This window comes from Lithobates pipiens, unplaced genomic scaffold, assembly GCF_037356315.1.
Source record: "Lithobates pipiens isolate NorthernLeopardFrog02 unplaced genomic scaffold, aLitPip1_a1.2 Scaffold_47, whole genome shotgun sequence".
Classification (NCBI taxonomy): domain Eukaryota; kingdom Metazoa; phylum Chordata; class Amphibia; order Anura; family Ranidae; genus Lithobates; species Lithobates pipiens.
Window position 1 is genome coordinate 990,927 of NW_027507871.1, and position 20,189 is coordinate 1,011,115.

A 20,189-nucleotide genomic window follows, 5' to 3' on the forward strand; every position below is an offset into this window, starting at 1 on the left:
AACTCTCCCGAGGGTCAGGAAATCCCTGACATTCCAGCACTGCCTGTCCTCCGTCACATCTCACAGTTATGGGGACACCTGATGTAAGGGGCACTGTTATGGTGGCACCTGATGAAAGGGGCACTGTTATGGGGACACGTGATGTAAGGGGCATTGTTATGGGGACACCTGATGTAAGGAGCAGTTTTTAAAAGACCTTTTTTTCTGACACTTTTTAAACAGCATTTTTTTTTTGCCTCTTTCTTCTTGCCAAATTAGGGGAGGGGTTAATTGTTCACAGGTGTATAAAGGTAGTTATACAAACTCCCCCTTGAGCTTGCTCCCTGATTGTGGCTTGCATGTGGATTTTTTGAACTAAAGTGGAGAGTTAAGAACCAGGAGTTGAAAACAGGAGTTAAGACAGGAGTCTCTAACCTCTATCCTACATCCATCCTCCCCTCCATTTTAAAGATCCCACTGCAAGGGGCAACCAGACAGCTTTCCAGAAACGTCAGGCTGACAGCAAGCCAGATTCACCGGAACCAGAGTGTTTAAAGGGGACAACCGCAGCCAGGTAAGCTTGCACCCCCACTCCCCCCCCCCCCCAGTGATTGTTCCAGGGACTCCGTCCGACCGCCTACGGGGATCAGGAAGGAATTTTTGCCCCACTGGTGCATTTGGCTGCTACTGTCAGGGGTTTTTTCGCCTTCCTCTGGAACAACCATAGGTTAGCATACCCCTACCTCCGGCCTCCTTTCCATTTTTTACGCTATCCTAGGACGACTATTCCAGATCACAGCCAGACTTCTTTTCTAAGCGGAGACCTCCACCTTAAGTAAAGGCAGCTGGAACAGCCAGCAACCGAATACAACAACTCCTTCCGCATCCATATAGGCATCCCCTGATCAACTTGCGCGCTAATAGCTTCAAGCACAGCGGCAAGTCTGATACCTAGCCCCACCTCAGGATCAATACCCTGATCAGGATCATCATCTTAGGCCCATAGTACCATCAACAGCAACCACAAACCATGTGCCACTTCAAATACTCAGCTGAAGTTCTGCACAGACTAAGGAACATCAACACCACATTGCCATCTTCCATACAAAAAATACTTCAAAGAGAACAACTATTAAAAACCGGACGACAAGCAGCTCCCAACCACAGGAAGACATCTACTCGACCACTACAATTAGATTGCGCCTTGATTAACGCCAGGTCTGCAGTCAAACATAGACTGGAAGTACACGACTTCATCATCGAGAACAATGTAGACTGCCTCTTCATCACCGAAAGCTGGTTAACCTCTGACTGCAACACCATCCTCACCGAATTGGTGCCGGAAAACTACAGGATCCTAACCGAACACCGGATAGGGAAAAAAGGAGGAGGCCTAGCAGTGATCTTTAAAGGTCACCTGGATCTCACTAAACCATCATCTCAGAACCTAGTGTCTTTTATGGAAACCCTGACGCTACATTTTCAACCAACACCCCATGACACCACTCATATACTACTGTGCTACAGACCACCGGGACCAAAGTCCAATCTTCTTTCACCCCTCACGGAATCCTTTGCAATGCACACCCTAAAATTCAAAAATTTCCTGGCACTCGGAGATTTCAACCTTTGGGCAAACGAGCCTAAAGACCCCATCGCGACTGCCTGCATCAATCAACTAGAAGAACTGGGTCTACAGCAACTGATAAAGACTCCCACGCATGGGTCAGGACACACCCTGGACCTCATTTTCAAACAGAACATCGACGTCAACATACTCGACAATATAACTCTGCCATGGACGGATCACCACGCCATCAAATTCAAAATCACTACCAACATCACCAACGCAAAACGGAAACCTGTAACAACGCACTGGACCAGATCGCATAAAAAACTGTACTCCGAAGCCTTCAAAACCACTCTGTCCAAAAAAATATCTACAATAACCTTAAACCACTCTACGGAGGAAACACTCAACTCCCTGAACAAGGCATTACTGCAATCAGCAGACTCGGTAGCACCAAAACGCAGGGCTCTCATCAGGAAGAAAAATGCTGGATGGTTTAATAGCTCCCTCTCCGTACTAAAGCAAGAACGCAGAAGAGCGGAAAGAACATGGAGAAGAAATCCCACCGAGGAAAACCTATTTAACTACAAAGGTCTGACAGAGAATTATCGGAAAGCAATCTTCAAAGCCAAAAAGGACCACTTCTCATATACAAACCAACAACGGGAACTGTTTAAACTGGTTAATCAATCAATGAATCCGGTGTGCCTAGAACCCCCAGAAAGCGAATCCCAGGATTACTGTGACAAACTGTCAGATTTTTTCATCGATAAAGTCAAAACCATCAGGGAAACAATTTGTCAGAAGAAAACATCCAACCTCAGCCAGCAAATACATAAAGAGGATGTCCGCACCAACATACCGCAACCGCCAAAATTTTCACTATCCCCAATTACCGTAGACACCGCAAAAAACATCATTAATAAACTGCGTGACAGTACCTCACCTATTGACATCATCCCCACAAAACTACTGAAAGAATGCTCCGACATCGTGGCTCCAACCATAACCCACCTCATAAACCGATCATTCCACGAAGGGATTGTTCCCAGCATCCTCAAACAAGGCATCGTCAAACCTCTACTCAAGAAACCAAACCTGGACCCTCAGGATCCAAACAACCGTAGGCCGATTACAAGCCTCAACACCATTTCTAAGATCATGGAGAAAGCTGTAGTACATCAGCTACAACTTCACCTGGATACTCACAAACTCCTGGACCCGCTGCAATCAGGCTTCCGCCCGGGTCATGGAACAGAAACAGCTCTCCTCAAGATTTGGGATGACGCCCTCGAAGCAGCAGATGACGGAGAGCCGTGTCTCCTCGTACTGCTAGACCTAAGTGCAGCGTTTGATACAGTAGATCACAATACTCTACTCGTCCGCCTCACAGAAGTAGCCGGAGTCCAAGACATAGATCTCCAATGGTTTGCGTCCTTCCTAGGAAATCGGTCACAGACAGTGAAACTAGGAAAATTCCTCTCCAAAACTCGGGCAGTCACCTGCGGAGTCCCTCAAGGCTCTCCATTGTCACCCGTTCTCTTCAACATTTACATTCGCCCACTCCTTCAAATCATCAGATGCTCAGATCTCTGCTTCCACTCTTACGCTGACGACACGCAACTTTATTTCCGGATCAATGGAAAAAAAGATCACCAACAACAACTTGAAAACTGCCTCAAATCAATAGAGGACTGGATGACCACCAACTCCCTCCAGCTAAACCAATCAAAGACAGAGCTTCTTATCTTACACCCAAATCATAAGCCCGCAACCAAAACCTCCTGGTCTCCACCAACCGTCTTTGGGCAGACTGTCTCCCCAAAGACCAAAGCGAAGAGTCTCTGGGTTATTTTAGACGCACAAATGTCAATGGATGCGCAAATAGGATCTGTAGTCAGTGGATCCCACCATCTGCTGCGCATGCTTCGCAGACTCATCCCTTTTATCCCAAAGAATGACAAAGCAGTGGTAGTTGGAACAATCATTAATTCACGACTGGACTACGCAAACTCGCTTTACATAGGATTACCACAATATCAACTTGCGCGATTACAACTGATCCAAAACACGGCGGCAAGGCTGATAACAGGAAAAAAACCCTGGGAATCCATCTCTCCTTCACTGAGGAGATTACATTGGCTAACCGTAAAAAATCTGATCACGTTCAAGACCCTTTGCCTCACCCACAAATGCGTGCATAGAGAAGCTCCGCAATACCTAATGGAGAAAATAAATCATTACACACCAAACCGCAGTCTTCCATCAGCCAACAAAAACCTCCTTCTCGTGCCCAAAGCCCGGTATAAATCCAAGGGTGATCGGAGATTCGCTGTCCAAGGGCCTCGGCTATGGAATGCTCTACCAATCAACATCCGCCTGGAAGAAAATCACCTGGCTTTTAGGAAAAAACTCAAGACCTTCCTCTTTTAGCAGATGATCAAAGCTCGCCACAGCGCCTAGAGGCGATTCAGTTCGCATTGTGCGCTATATAAGTATTTCATTCATTCACTGTTATGGGGACACGTGATGTAAGGGGCACTCTTATGGCGGCACCTGATGTAAGGGGTACTGTTATGGGGGCACCTGATGTAAGGGGTACTGTTATGGGGGCACCTGATGTAAGGGGCACTGTTATGGTGGCACCTGATGTAAGGGGCACTGTTATGGCGGCACCTGATGTAAGGGGCACTGTTATGGCGGCACCTGATGTAAGGGGCACTCTTATGGCGGCACCTGATGTAAGATGGTTCTATTACTTACAATGTGGATGTGATTGGCTGACGTTTGTGTTCTTTCTTTGTCTTCCATCTTGTTTCGGGTACAGATAGTTGTTGGTGGAAGGACGGAATAAAAGGGTCCAGCCAGTGAAGGGGGAAGAGCTCAGAGTAATGGAGAAGAGGAGTGTCCTGCAAGGCAGAATCCGGGGCTCAGAGAAGACCGCTCACCATCAACATCTCCAAGGCCAACACACCACTGGAAGCTCTGAGGATCAGCACTAAACAGCTGCCCCGCTAGGAGGTAAAGCCTAACCTACTAACAATGTCTTTGCTACAAGTCACCCCCCAGTATCTGCTGATACCCCACATAGTTACAGGTCACCCTCCATTCTACCCATACTCTAGGCCACCCTCTGGCCCAGTCTGTAAATACTACAGATCACCAGTTATCAGGACCATCAATAGGGGGTACAGGCAGCACTTCCAATTGGGTCAGCAGGTGGTGGAACAGAAGCTGTCTGTGGATAGGTGGGGGCTGTCAGGTCAGCTTTCCAGTGCCCCATCATTTCTAATGGCAGCCCAGTCTTCGTCCGGAGGGTTCAATATTGAGTTTGCCCTTTGCAGCTATAACAGGTTCACCTCTTCTGGAAAGGCTGTCCACAAGATTTAGGAGGGTGTCTATGGAAATGTTTGACCATTCTTCCAGAAGCACTTTTGTGAGTTCAGGCACTGATGTTGGACGAGAAGGCCTACCTCGCAGTCTCCGCTCTAATTCATCCTAAAGGTGTTCTATGGGGTTGAGGTCAGGACTCTGTGCAGGCCAGTCAAGTACCTCCACTCCAAACTCGCTCATCCATGTCTTTATGGACCTTGCTTTGTGCACTGGTGAGCAATCATGTTGGAACAGGAAGAGGCCGTCCCCAAACTGTTCCCACAAAGTTGGGAGCATGAAATTGTCCAAAATTGCTTGGTATGCTGACGCCTTAAGAGTTCCCTTCACTGGAACTAAGGGGCCAAGCCCAACCTCTGAAAATTAACCCCCCCACCATAATCCCCCCTCCCCCACTCCATAATCCCCCCTCCCCCCACTCCATAATCCCCCCCTCCACAAATTGGTTTGGACCAGTGCACAAAGGCATTAATGGCTGTGTGTTGAGTTATTTTGAGGGGACAGGAAATGTACACTGTTATACAAGCTGTACACTCACTACTTTACATTGTAGACAAGTGTCATTTCTTCAGTGTTGTCACATGAAAAGAGAGAAGAAATGTCACTGAGGGGGTGTACTTACTTTTGTCACATACTGCCTATTTAGTATTTACCTAGAAAAATGGTGAGGTGTTCTATACTTATTTTACCCGCTGCTACCCACCTCAATACCAGGCACTTACACCCCCTTCCTGTACACACCAATTTTCAACTTTCAGCGCTCTCACAGTTTGAATGACAATTACTCAGTCATACAACACATTTTCCACACAAATAGACCTTTCTTTTGGTGGTATTTAATCACTAGTGGGGTTTTTTTGTGCTATAAATTAAAAAAAAACGTACATTTTGTGAAAAAAGTGCTTTTCTTTGTTTCTGTTATAAAATGCAGAGTGTGACAGGAGGTGGATGCAGAGTGTGACGGGGGCACATAGTGACAGGAGGGGGTGCAAAGTGTAACAGGAGGGGGATGCAGAGTGTGACAGGAGGGGGATGCAGAGTGACAGGAGGTGGGTGCAGAGCGTGACAGGAGGTGGGTGCAGAGCGTGACAGGAGGTGGGTGCAGAGCGTGACAGGAGGTGGGTGCAGAGCGTGACAGGAGGTGGGTGCAGAGCGTGACAGGAGGTGGGTGCAGAGCGTGACAGGAGGTGGATGCAGAGCGTGACAGGAGGTGGATGCAGAGCGTGACAGGAGGTGGATGCAGAGCGTGACAGGAGGTGGATGCAGGGTGTGACAGGAGGGGGATGCAGAGCGTGACAGGAGGGGGGTGAAGAGCGTGACAGGAGGGGGGTGAAGAGCGTGACAGGAGGGGAGTACAGAGCGTGACAGGAGGGGGATGCAGAGCGTGACAGGAGGGGGATGCAGAGCGTGACAGGAGGGGGATGCAGAGCGTGACAGGAGGGGGATGCAGAGCGTGACAGGAGGGGGATGCAGAGTGTGACAGGAGGTGGATGCAGAGCGTGACAGGAGGGGGTTGCAGAGCGTGACAGGAGGGGGTTGCAGAGCGTGACAGGAGGGGGATGCAGAGCGTGACAGGAGGGGGATGCAGAGCGTGACAGGAGGTGGGTGCAGAGCGTGACAGGAGGGGGATGCAGAGCGTGACAGGAGGGGGGTGAGGAGCGTGACAGGAGGGGGGTGAGGAGCGTGACAGGAGGGGGGTGAGGAGCGTGACAGGAGGGGGGTGCAGAGCGTGACAGGAGGGGGGTGAAGAGCGTGACAGGAGGTGGATGCAGAGCGTGACAGGAGGGGGTGCAGGGTGTGACAGGAGGGGGATGCAGGGTGTGACAGGAGGGGGATGCAGGGTGTGACAGGAGGTGGATGCAGAGTGTGACAGGAGGTGGATGCAGAGTGTGACAGGAGGGGGTGCAGAGTGTGACAGGAGGGGGGGGTGTGATAGGTGGGGCCCGTGCAAATACAGAGGAGGGGGGCAATTACAGAGAAGGGAGGGACAATTACAGAGGAAGGGGGTGCAAATACAGAGGAGAGGGGAAATTACAAAGAGGGGGCAATTACAGAGGAGGTGGGTGCAAACACACAGGAGGGGGTGGCAAACACAGAAGGGTCAAAACATAAGGGAGAGAGAGGCGACAGGCAGCTGCTGGTGCAGAAGTTTTTAATAAAATAAATGCTTAAAAGCAATCCACTCACTCTCCATGTCAGAGCTGTATATGTCAGTCTGTGAAGTTGGATGTCCCATCCTCCCCTCCGATCCACGCTGCTCTTATCACTGAATCTCTGGAGGAAGCCAAGGATACAGAGCTGCGGGGAGACTGCAGTGAGCTGTCAGCCTGGGATGCTGTGACCAATCAGAGCATTCCAGAGGCTTAACCACGCCTCCATCATCAGAGGCTGACAGTTCACATGAGTTTCCCGCGGCTCTCTGTTTCCTCCAGAGATTCAGTGATAAGAGCAGCGTGGATCGGAGGGGAGGATGGGACATCCAACTTCACAGACTGACATATACAGCTCTGACATGGAGAGTGAGTGGATTGCTTTTAAGCATTTATTTTATTAAAACCTTCCGCACCAGCAGCTGTCTGTCGCCCGCTCTCTCCCATATGTTTTGATTGCTCTGTAATTGCTCCCCCCGCCCGCCGCTCCGATACCCCTGCTGTCTAGGTCCCCCTGTGTGCTGGGGCTCGTAAAAGGAGGCCCCATGGTACCCCCGTCAGCTGGAAATGGTGTCCGGGTGTGAGGCAGAGGGAAACCCGGGCACAGCCTCCTAAACCCGTACTGTCCGGGTCAAACCGGACAGGTGGCAACCCTAGGTAGGAGGTATGTACATGAGGGGTGTGCAGTGTATGGAGGTGGGAGGTATGTACATGAGAGGGGTGGAGTGTATGGAGGTGGGAGGTATGTACATGAGAGGGGTGCAGAGTGTATGGAGGTGGGAGGTATGTACATGAGAGGGGTGCAGAGTGTATGGAGGTGGGAGGTATGTACATGAGAGGGGCGCAGAGTGTATGGAGGTGGGAGGTATGTACATGAGGGGTGTGTAGTATATGGAGGTATGTACATGAGAGGGGTGGAGTGTATGGAGGTGGGAGGTATGTACATGAGGGGTGTGGAGTGTATGGAGGTGGGAGGTATATACATGAGAGGGGTGTGGAGTGTATGGAGGTGAGAGGTATGTACATGAGGGGTCTGAGTCTGCTGCAAATATAACCCAGACAGTGTATCGGTGGCCAGCGGGTGTCACGGCTGTCTGCCGCGGTATCGTTCTAAAGAGGCCTCCCTGCCCCCCCGGCCAAGTCCGCCCCTACCTCCTGGCTGGCGGGTTCAGCAGCGGCTGCCAGCTCCACCTCGATCCTTTACCAGTCCGGCCCACTCACCCTGCCAGCTTGGGGACACTGACCGGGGACATTCCCTCCCATCCTCCCACGCACAAATCAGGCAAATGAGGCGGCCGCGAGGCCCCTGGGAGCGCAAGGCCTTAGGCAAACTCCTTTTGTGCCTAATTAGAGAGCCTCTGCCTTCACTGACATCATCCCATTGGTGGGTGTTTGTAGAGTCGGGGTACACCGTTCTTATTTATTGGGAACACTGTGTACTCATTTTCCCTTTTAATTTTCAGAATTTCCCGTCAGAGGAAGAAGGTGAGGGCACCAAATCCAGAGAGCGGGTTGTCTGTCCTTCCCCTTGAAATGGTTTCTGCTTTCTGTATCATTTCACATTGATGTCATCTTTGGATTTGGTGCCACCCCCACCATCTGTTCACTGCTGTACTAACATCAAATTAGTAGAACGTCTTTCACAAATGTAACTTTCTCTTTTCATGTACTAACATCACACATGTTTGGCCTGATTGTTCTATATACAATATATACAGCAGCTATTCTCAGCTAGGGTTGCTCCAGAGGTTGCCTGGACTTTCTTGAGCTGTGGTTGGTTGACCTCCCATCTGATAGCGTTTACATCGTTTTGGGTCCAGTGCCAGTTCACACGGCCATCAGCATGATGCCAACGATCTTTAAGGCGGTCTGTAAATGTGGCATTCTGACCACCAGTGTAGGAAGGACATTCTTTCCACTGACCACCAGTGTAGGAAGGACATTCTTTCCACTGACCACCAGTGTAGGAAGGACATTCTTTCCACTGACCACCAGTGTAGGAAGGACATTCTTTCCACTGACCACCAGTGTAGGAAGGACATTCTTTCCACTGACCACCAGTGTAGGAAGGACTTTCTTTCCACTGACCACCAGTGTAGGAAGGACTTTCCACTGACCACCAGTGTAGGAAGGACATTCTATCCTCTGACCACCAGTGTAGGAAGGACTTTCTTTCCACTGACCACCAGTGTAGGAAGGACATTCTTTCCAATGATCATATATGTAAGGAGTCATCCTTCCCACTGACTCCTATGAAAATTATTTCAAGGGTTCCCCTGGTGTAAAAGGGTCGATAAAGGTTGATATAGGATGTCGGTATATAAAAAGGCCAGACCAGGCAGCTGATCGGTGTCAGAAACCATGAACCAGACCGAGACAGAAGTACAGTAAAATCACACTTGCTTATTAATAAAAATAAAAAGGTAAATAGAGTAAGCATAGTCAGAGCATAGCCAGAGTCCAGTAACCGGATTGGGTAGTCAGCCAGGCCAGAGTCCAGTAACCGGATTGGGTAGTCAGCCAGGCCAGAGTCCAGTAACCGGATTGGGTAGTCAGCCAGGCCAGAGTCCAGTAACCGGATTGGGTAGTCAGCCAGGCCAGAGTCCAGTAACCGGATTGGGTAGTCAGCCAGGCCAGAGTCCAGTAACCGGATTGGGTAGTCAGCCAGGCCAGAGTCCAGTAACCGGATTGGGTAGTCAGCCAGGCCAGAGTCCAGTAACCGGATTGGGTAGTCAGCCAGGCCAGAGTCCAGTAACCGGATTGGGTAGTCAGCCAGGCCAGAGTCCAGTAACCGGATTGGGTAGTCAGCCAGGCCAGAGTCCAGTAACCGGATTGGGTAGTCAGCCAGGCCAGAGTCCAGTAACCGGATTGGGTAGTCAGCCAGGCCAGAGTCCAGTAACCGGATTGGGTAGTCAGCCAGGCCAGAGTCCAGTAACCGGATTGGGTAGTCAGCCAGGCCAGAGTCCAGTAACCGGATTGGGTAGTCAGCCAGGCCAGAGTTCAGTAACCGGATTGGGTAGTCAGCCAGGCCAGAGTTCAGTAACCGGATTGGGTAGTCAGCCAGGCCAGAGTCCAGTAACCGGATTGGGTAGTCAGCCAGGCCAGAGTCCAGTAAGCGGATTGGGTAGTCAGCCAAGCCAGAGTCCAGTAACCGGATTGGGTAGTCAGCCAGGCCAGAAGTCAGGGATACAAGTAGAGGGACATCAAGCAGGATAAGGAGCCAGAAGGGATGTCAGCAAAGACTGACTTTAACCACTTGACCACCGGGCACTTAAACACCCTTAATAACCAGACCAATTTTCAGCTTTCGGTGCTCTCACATTTTGAGTGACAATTACTCAGTCATGCAACACTGGACCTATATGAAATTTTTGTCCTTTTTTTCACACAAATAGAGCTTTCTTCTGGTGGTATTTAATCACCTCTCGTTTTTTTTTTTGTGCTATAAAAGAAAAAATACAGAAAATTCTGTAAAAAAATGAATTTTTCTTTGTTTCTGTTATAAAATTTAGCAGATTAGTAATTTTTTCTTCATAAATTTTGGCCACAATTTATACCACTACATATCTTTGGTAAAAATAAGTACAAATTGGTGGATATTATTTGGTCTCTGTGAAAGTTATAGAGTCCACAAGCTGTTGTGCCAATATCTAAAAATTGATCACACCTGAAGTACTGACGGCCTATTTCAATTCTTGAGACCCCAACATGCCAGAAAAGTACAAATACCCCCCAAATGACCCCTTTTTGGAAAGAAGACATTCCAAGGTATTTAGTAAGAGGCATGATGAGTTTTTTGAAGTTGTAATTTTTTCCCACAATTCTTTGCAAAATCAAGTTTTTTTTAACTTTTTTTTTTTTTTTTCACAAAATTGTCATATTATCAGGTTATTTCTCACACACAGCATATGCATACCACAAATTACACCCCAAAACACATTCTGCTATTACTCCCGAGTATGGCGATACCACATGTGTGAGACTTTTACACAGTGTGGCCACATACAGAGGCCCAACATGCAGGGAGCGCCATCAGGCGTTCTGGAGCACCCAGGACAATTCTGACATTTCTCTCCTACATGTAAAAATCATCATTTTATTTGCTAGAAAATTACATCGAATCCCAAAACATTATATATATATGTTTTTTTTTAGCAAACACCCTGGAAAATACAATGGTGGTCGTTGCAACTTTTTATCTCGCACGGTATTTGCGCAGCAATTTTTCGAATGCTTTTTTTTGGGGAAAAAAAACTGTTTTGTGTTTAAAAAAAACACAGTAAAGTTAGCCCAGTTTTTGCATAATGTGAAAGATGAAGTTACGCTGAGTAAATAGATACCTAACATGTCACTCTTCAAAATTGCACACGCTCGTGGAATGGCGCCAAATGTCGCTACTTAAAAATCCCCATAGGTGACGCATTACATTTTTTTTACTGGTTATATGTTTTGAGTTGCAGAGGAGGTCTAGGGCTAGAATTATTGCTCTCGCTCTAAGGTTCGCAGCGATACCTCACATGTCTGGTTTTAACACCGTTTTCATATGTGGGCGGGACTTATGTATGCGTTCGCTTCTGCATGTGAGCACATGGGGACAGGGGCACTTTAACCACTTGCTTAAACCCCCCTCAGTCCCAGACCAATTTTCAGCTTTCAGCGCTGATGCACTTTGAATGACAATTACGCGGGCATACAACACTGTACGCAAATGAAATTTTTATCATTTTTTTCCCACAAATAGAGCTTTCTTTTGGTGGTATTTAGTTACAGCTCGGAGTTTTATTTTTTGCTAAACAAACAAAAAAAGATGCAAAAAAAAAAAAAAAAATCATGTTTTAATAGTTTGTTCTAAAATTTTGCAAACGGGTAATTTTTCTCCTTCATTGAAGTGCGCTGATTAGGCGGCACTGATAGGCTGCATTGGTGGGCACTGATGGGCTGCATTGGTGGGCACTGATGGGCTGCATTGGTGGGCACTGATAGGCTGCATTGGTGGGCACTGATAGGCTGCACTGGTGGGCACTGATAGGCATAGTTAAGGCGGCACTAATAGGCACAGATAAGGCGGCACCGATGGGCACAGATAAGGCGGCACAGATAAGATGGGCACAGATAAGATGGGCACAGATAAGATGGCACGGATGGGTGGCACGGATGGGTGGCACGGATGGGTACCACTGATAGATGGGACTGATGGGCACTGATAGGTGGCACTGATAGGTGGCACTGCTGGGCACTGATGGGCGGCACTGCTGGGCACTGATGGGTGGCACTGGGGTGCAGCACCTTTGAGGCAGATTGTGGGCACTGTGGGTGGCACTGTGGGTGGCACTGCTGGGTGGCACTGTGGGTGGCACTGTGGGCACTGCTGGGTGGCACTGACGGGGGGCACTAACTTTTATTAAATTGGCACTGCAGGGGGCAGGTGGGCACTGGCAGGGGGCAGGTGAGCGCTTACATTACTGGCCGTGATCGGGACTGATGTCCCGATCATGGCCGCCGGTGATCGGCTTTTTTTTTCTCTCCTCGTGCTGTCAGCGCGAGGAGGAATAATAGCCGATTACCGGCTCCGTTCTATCACATGATCAGCTGTCATTGGCTGACAGCTGATCACGTGATAAGGGGTCGGGATCGACCCCTTGCACGGATCGGTGATCAGGCGAGTCTCATGGACTCGCCGATCACAGAGCGCGCCGCGCGCGCCCCTCAGGGGGCGCGCAGGCTGCTCGTACACGGGACGACGTCAATAGACGTAGTCCCAGAAATGTAGGTCCGCGCTAATGCCGTCATTTGGCAATAGCGCGGTACCGAAGTGGTTAAAAAAAAAAAAAAAGTTTTATTGTTCGTTTTACTTTATTTATTTTAGTTTGACATTTTTTTCCCCAAAAATTTATTTTTTGATCACTTTTACTCCTATTACAAGTAATTTAAACATTCCTTGTAATAGGAATATGGCATGACAGGTCCTCTTTACAGTGAGATATGGGGTCAATAAGACCCCGCATCTCACCTCTAAGCTGGGAAGCCTGAAAAAAAAAAAACATTCTGGCTTTGATCGTATTGGCGAGTTGGTAGAAGCACCGGAGGGCGGCGGGAGGGGGGGGTGTCTATGGCTGGGTATTGCAGGGTATCACCGACTATGGCTGGGTATGGCTGGGTATCTCCGAGTATGGCTGGGTATCTCCGAGTATGGCTGGGTATCTCCGAGTATGGCTGGGTATCTCCGGGTATGGCAATTTATGGCAGGGTATTGCAGAGAATTGGCTGGAATTGTACCGCAGAGTATTGGCGGGTACTGCAGAGTATTGGCGGGTGTTGCAGAGTATTGGCGGGTGTTGCAGAGTATTGGCGGGTGTTGCAGAGTATTGGCTGGTGTTGCAGAGTATTGGCTGGTGTTGCAGAGTATTGGCTGGTGTTGCAGAGTATTGGCTGGTGTTGCAGAGTATTGGCTGGTGTTGCAGAGTATTGGCTGGTGTTGCAGAGTATTGGCTGGTGTTGCAGAGTATTGGCTGGTGTTGCAGACTATTTGCAGGTGTTGCAGACTATTTGCGGGTGTTGCAGACTATTTGCGGGTGTTGCAGAGTATTTGCGATCAGTACAGAGAGGGGGAGGGAGGAACCGGCGTCACAACATGATGCCGGTTTGTTTACTAGTAAACACTCCGTCATTTGACGCGATGAGTTTACCGTGATCCGTGATGCAGACCCCGCGGTCGCGGATGCTCTGGAGTGCGCGCCCCAGGGGTCGCACGCGAGAGCGGGATTCTGGGAGGACGTCATATGACAGCCTCCCAGAGTCAAACAACCGCCCTGTAGCCGTCATTCGGCTATGGCCCGGTTGTTAAGTGGTTAAACAGGAACACAGGAGATGGTTTCTTGTGATGTGACCAAGGCGAAGGCAGGAATGAAGAGACCTGTAGATCTTAAGGCTCGGTTCACACAGGGGTGACTGCGATCGGACTTTAGGTCGCCCCTAGTCGCCTCAGGTCGGACAACATTTAAAAATCAATGTAAGTGAATGAGAGCCGTCTTAATACACGCTACTGAAGTCGCCTCCGACTTCAAAAGAAGTTCCTGCACTACTTCAATCCGACTTGTAGGCGACTTGTACCCATTGATTTCAATGGAGGTCGCCTCCAAGTCGGATCTCTGTCTATACGGAGGCGACTTTGACAGAATTATTAGCTCTGAAGGGGGAACTCCACTCCAAATTTCTGAAAAAAAATTTGGCATGGGTTCCCCCTCCGAGAGCATACCAGGCCCTTAGGTCTGGTATGGATTCCAAGGGGAACCCCCTATGCCGAAAAAACGGCGTGGGGGTCCCCCCCAGATCCACACCAGACCCTTATCCGAGCACGCTACCCGGCCGGCCAGGAAATGGGGTGGGGACGAGCGGGCGCCCCCCCCTCCTGAGCCGTACCAGGCCGCGTGCCCTCAACATGGGGGGTGCCTTGGGGGAGGGGGGGCGTGCGGCCCCCCCCACCCCAAAGCACCTTGTCCCCATGTTGATGAGGACAAGAGCCTCTTCCCGACAACCCTGGCCGTTGGTTGTCGGGGTCTGCGGGCGGGGGGGCTTATCAGAATCCGGGAGCCCCCTTTTAATAAGGGGGCCCCGGATACCGGCCCCCCACCCTATGTGAATGAGTATGGGGTACAATGTACCCCTACCCATTCACCTGTGAAAAAAAGTACTGGTCTTCTGTCGCCGCCGCCCCCTTCCGTTCTTCTTCTTCTTCTTCTCCTGGAGATCTTGACTCGACGTTCTCTCCGGCCGCAATGCCAGGGACGCGCTGCGCTGCCACTTATATAGGGACAATGGGGCAGTGTCACATGGGTTGATGTCACATGGGTTGGTCACATGGGTTGATGTCACATGGTGACCCCGCCCCGGATGCTGGGACTGTCGCCATGTGACATCAACCCATGTGACCAACCCATGTGACATCAACCCATGTGCTCGGATAAGGGTCTGGTGTCGATCTGGGGGGGACCCCCACGCCGTTTTTTCGTCGTAGGGGGTTCCCCTTGGAATCCATACCAGACCTAAGGGCCTGGTATGCTCTCAGAGGGGGAACCCACGCCAAATTTTTTTTCAGAAATTTGGCGTGGAGTTCCCCCTTCAGAGCTCATTCTCTGATTGGCCACGGCAAAAGTCGCCTGGCCGGGGGCGACTTGTAAGTCGCCCCAGGTCGTGTCTAAAAGTTGTGTTCAAGTCGTCTCCAAGTTGCCTCACAAAGTCGTACTGAAGTCGTGTCGCTCCTGTGTGAACCGAGCCTTAAGTAGGCGGGACTGACGAGCACATCCACAACAGCTGGTAAACTGTGGAGACAGATGAGAGCTGCCAATTATCTGACAGCTGAGCGGCCAGCTCAGAGAAGGAAGGGCTGACCAGCCCTGACAATCAGGCCCCAGACTACACTCCATGTGTGTATATATATATATATATATATATATATATATATATATATATATATATATATATATACACAGCCTGTACCTGCAAACATTATACCTGCTGTCATAATATGACTCATTTACAGAGTCTAGACTTGGGGTGTTTCCTATCGCTATCCCATGGCTGAAGGGTGGTGAATAGGGATGAGCCAAACACCCCCCGGTTCTGTTTGCACCAGAACTTGCAAACGGACCGATAGTTTGCGCAAACTTTCAAACCCCGTTACAGTCTATGGGACTCGAACGTGAGAAATCAAAAGTGTGAATTTTAAAGGCTAATATGCAAGTTATTGTCCTAAAAAAGGGTTTGAGGACCCGGGTCCTGCCCCAGGGTACATGTATTAATGCAAAATTTTTAAAAACTGCTGTTTTTTCAGGAGCAGTGATTTTAATGATGCTTAAAGTGAAAAAATAAAAGTGAAACATTCCTTTAAATATCATGCCTGGGGGGTGTCTATAGTATGCCTGTAAAGTGGCCTGTGTTTCCCGTGTTTAGAACTGTCCCTGCACAAAATGACATTTCTAAAGGAATAAAAGTCATTTAAAACTGTTTACGTCTTTAATGTAATGTCTGGTTCCGGCAATATGGATGAAAATCATTGAGAACAAAGGCATGGGTACCCCGCCCCCAAGCCCATTACCAGCCCCTTTGGGTCTTGTATGGACATTAAGGAGAACCGCACACCCAAATTATAAAAAGGAAAGGCCTGAGGCCCCCAGGCCCTATATACTCAGAACAGCAGTATACAGGCGGTCCAAACAAGACAGGGACTGTGTAGGTTTGTTATTAAGTAGAATCTGTTTGTAATTTTTAACTGGTACATTTTTAAAGTGTCGCTCCAGCCCAAAAATCTATTTTTAAGCTTTTTGTAAAACATAGGGAAGGGTTATCACCCCTGTATAATTTGTTTTGCTGTCTGTGCGCACCTGTTCAGAAGATTTCACCTCACTTTCTGTCCCAATGACAATTGGATTGTTAAAATTTGGTTTTTTTTTGTGAAACAAGGAACTCTTACAGGAGAGAATTTCCCTTCCTAGGGGTAGATTTCCTCTCACTTCCTGTTGTCTCCTTCTGTTTGGAAGTAGGAGTTGTTTGTAAGTTGGATGTTTGAAAGTAGGGGCCTGCCCTATATACTCAAAATATAAACGCAAAAATGTGGGCCTTAGGTGTTGGTGTTGCCACAACACTGTAATCCCTCACAGTTACTCTGGGTGGGCGCAGGAACGGGCCCTGCTGTGAAATATTAGATCAAGAATTGTAATTACATGCCTCTGTTGAACAGGGGCAGAAAAATTGGGCCTTAGGCACTGGTGCCACAACACTGCAACCCCTTACAGATACTCTAGTTGGGGCGCAGGAATGAGCCCTGCTGCAAAGTATTGCATCAAAAATTGGCCTGTGGCCAATTATGGCTCTCTTCGCTGACGGCGCTGTGATTGGCCAAAGCATGCGGGTCATTGTGCATGCTTGGCCAATCATCAGCCAGCAATACACTGCTATGACGCAGTGCATTATGGGCCGTGACACGCCACTCTAATTTGGCACGAACGGACCATAATGTTCGATCTTCCTCTTGAAATCGAAGCTCATCCCTAGTGGTGAAGTATGGGGCAAGATTCCTCACCCTGCTGCCATTCCTCATTATATTTCTTAGAAAAAAGGAGAAAAAAAACACATACAAAGACAATTAAGGTACGACCAATCTTTATTGGAGATAAATCTATAGATGGAAATGATTGTCGGGCTTCGGAGAACATCGGAGATCAGTGACGGTTGTCCTAGGACTCCTCAAAGGCAGGGCCTTTTTACACTAAGCCTAAACCTTAAGATGATTCAGAGGAAGGCGAAAACCCCCCCGGCCAGATGGGCTCCAAGGGGGGGAAAAATTCCTTCCTGACCCCCTAAGGCGATCGGATTGTCCCTGAATCATCAGTCTAGGGTGCCCAGTTCATCTCATATAGAGAAAAAAACATACATAGAACCATACAGAACATATGTATTGCAGGTATGTATGCAATAAAACACACCTACCTGCTTGTTCACAACTTTGGGGCTCATTCAGAATTTATGCATTGAGCATCCGCACAGATCAGCGCCCCCACACTGATCAGTGCCTCCGCCCGCCGCACCGATTCCTTATGTTTTCTGTGCCCAGCCCCCTACAGGAGGACTGGTGGTACCCCGTTATTGGTGGCCCTGGTGGTGGTATGTAGACATGCTGTGTATGATGGTATGCATGGTGCTATATACGCAGGTATGTATGCAATAAAACACACTTGCATGCTTGTTTACAATCATATTTGGGGATCATTCAGAATATATGCATTGAGCATCCGCACAGATCAGTGCCTCCCCCACTGATCAGTGCATCCGCCCGCCGCACCGATTCCTCATGTTTTCTGTGCCCAGCCCCCTACAGGAGGACTGGTGGTACCCCCTTATTGGTGGCCCTGATGGTGGTATGTATAGTGGTATGTTTGGTCCTAGGTGGGCATGCTGAGTATGGTGGTATGTATGGCCCTATGTATACATTCTATGTATGGTGTAGGGAGATCATTGCCAGTGTGCCAAATTATCTCACTCAGTACTGCTTGTGTTACCGTCTCACACTGCTTGTGTTACCGTCTCTGGTGGAGTGGACACGTCCGGGTCGCACTCTGGTGGAGTGGACACGTCGTTGCATGCTGGAGGGGTCTCGATGTGAATGACACTTGGTTGATTTATCATTTTTTCCAACTTTTTGGTTATTTTCTTTCCCAGCAGATTTGCACCCTGCTCATTTAAGTGCAGTCCATCCTTGTTGTAGAGAAAGTTACCAATTGAAAAGTCGGTCCAAGTCTCCATGAAGCCGAACCCCTCCTTCCTGCACCAGTTCTTCAGCCACCTGCTAAGCTCTCTAAGCTCCTGCTGCCTCCTTGGTGTGGCTCGAGGTACAGGCAGTATTTCTGAAAATACTGCCTTGGAGGTCCTTTTCTTTAGTATAGCCCCTAAGTCCCTGAAATCATTTTGTAGGGCGCTCCATTTTCTTCTAATGTTGTCATTGGTTCCAATATGTACTATGACAGCTGGGTCCTCCCCAGCCCCATCCAATAAGCCGTCAATGCAATCTACAATATTGCGAACCCGGGCGCCCTGTAAACAACATACTGTTTTGCGATAAGGGGATTGGTGACAGAATGCCTTCTGTATCCCTCCAATAATTGAATCCCCTACCACTAGTATGTGCCTATCCTGTCTTGTAACCTTGCCCCATGTTCACTGGAGACGTTCCCTTGGCATTTTGGTGTAGTGGCCATGTCTTGGTCGCACTCTGGTGGAGCGGACACATGTAGGTCAAAGTCTGGTGGAGTGGACACGTCTAGGTCGCACTCTGGTGGAGTGGACACGTCTAGGTCGCACTCTGGTGGAGTGGACACGTCCGGGTCGCACTCTGGAGGAGCGGACACGTCTAGGTCGCACTCTGGTGGAGCGGCCACGTCCGGGTCGCACTCTGGTGGAGCGGCCACGTCCGGGTCGCACTCTGGTGGAGCGGCCACGTCCGGGTCGCACTCTGGTGGAGCGGCCACGTCCCGGGGCGCACTCTGGTGGAGCGGCCACGTCCGGGGCGCACTCTGGTGGAGCGGCCACGTCCGGGGCGCACTCTGGTGGAGCGGCCACGTCCGGGGCGCACTCTGGTGGAGCGGCCACGTCCGGGGCGCACTCTGGTGGAGCGGCCACGTCCGGGGCGCACTCTGGTGGAGCGGCCACGTCCGGGTCGCACTCTGGTGGAGCGGCCACGTCCGGGTCGCACTCTGGTGGAGCGGCCACGTCCGGGTCGCACTCTGGTGGAGCGGCCACGTCCGGGTCGCACTCTGGTGGAGCGGCCACGTCCGGGTCGCACTCTGGTGGAGTGGCCACGTCCGGGTCGCACTCTGGTGGAGTGGCCACGTCCGGGTCGCACTCTGGTGGAGTGGCCACGTCCGGGGCGCACTCTGGTGGAGTGGCCACGTCCGGGGCGCACTCTGGTGGAGTGGCCACGTCCGGGGCGCACTCTGGTGGAGTGGCCACGTCTTGGGCGCACTCTGGTGGAGTGGCCACGTCTTGGGCGCACTCTGGTGGAGTGGCCACGTCTTGGGCGCACTCTGGTGGAGTGGCCACGTCTTGGGCGCACTCTGGTGGAGTGGCCACGTCTTGGGCGCACTCTGGTGGAGTGGCCACGTCTTGGGCGCACTCTGGTGGAGTGGCCACGTCCGGGGCGCACTCTGGTGGAGTGGCCACGTCCGGGGCGCACTCTGGTGGAGTGGCCACGTCTGGGTCGCACTCTGGTGGAGAGGACACGTCCGGGTCGCACTCTGGTGGAGTGGCCACGAATTGGTCGCACTCTGGTGGAGTGGACATGTCCGGGTCGCACTCTGGTGTGCAGTCAATACCGCGTACACCTACAATAAAAAAAGAGAGGAATTAGATTTTGCACCTTCACCTACATTTCATATATTTTTCTTTGTAGAACATCAAATTATGGAGAGAAGAGATGAAAACGCTGGTGCCAGAGACCATGAATAAACTCTACAGGACAGGGACACAAGGAGGACTAATGTTGTACTTTGTATAAAAATGCTGGTTGCCTGCCACTCATCCCGACCCACTGGTTGGCAATAATGGCATGA

General features: G+C 49.9%; 1 long non-coding RNA gene across 1 annotated transcript in view; it reads left to right on the top strand.

The window, feature by feature from the left end:
* Window positions 1-20,189, top strand: part of LOC143956924 (uncharacterized) — a 114,067-nt gene that overhangs the window by 12,678 nt on the left and 81,200 nt on the right. Inside the window, exon 2 of the long non-coding RNA XR_013269989.1 lies at window positions 4,377-4,570. This is a non-coding gene — a long non-coding RNA (uncharacterized LOC143956924). The remainder of the gene's footprint in view (window positions 1-4,376; window positions 4,571-20,189) is intronic.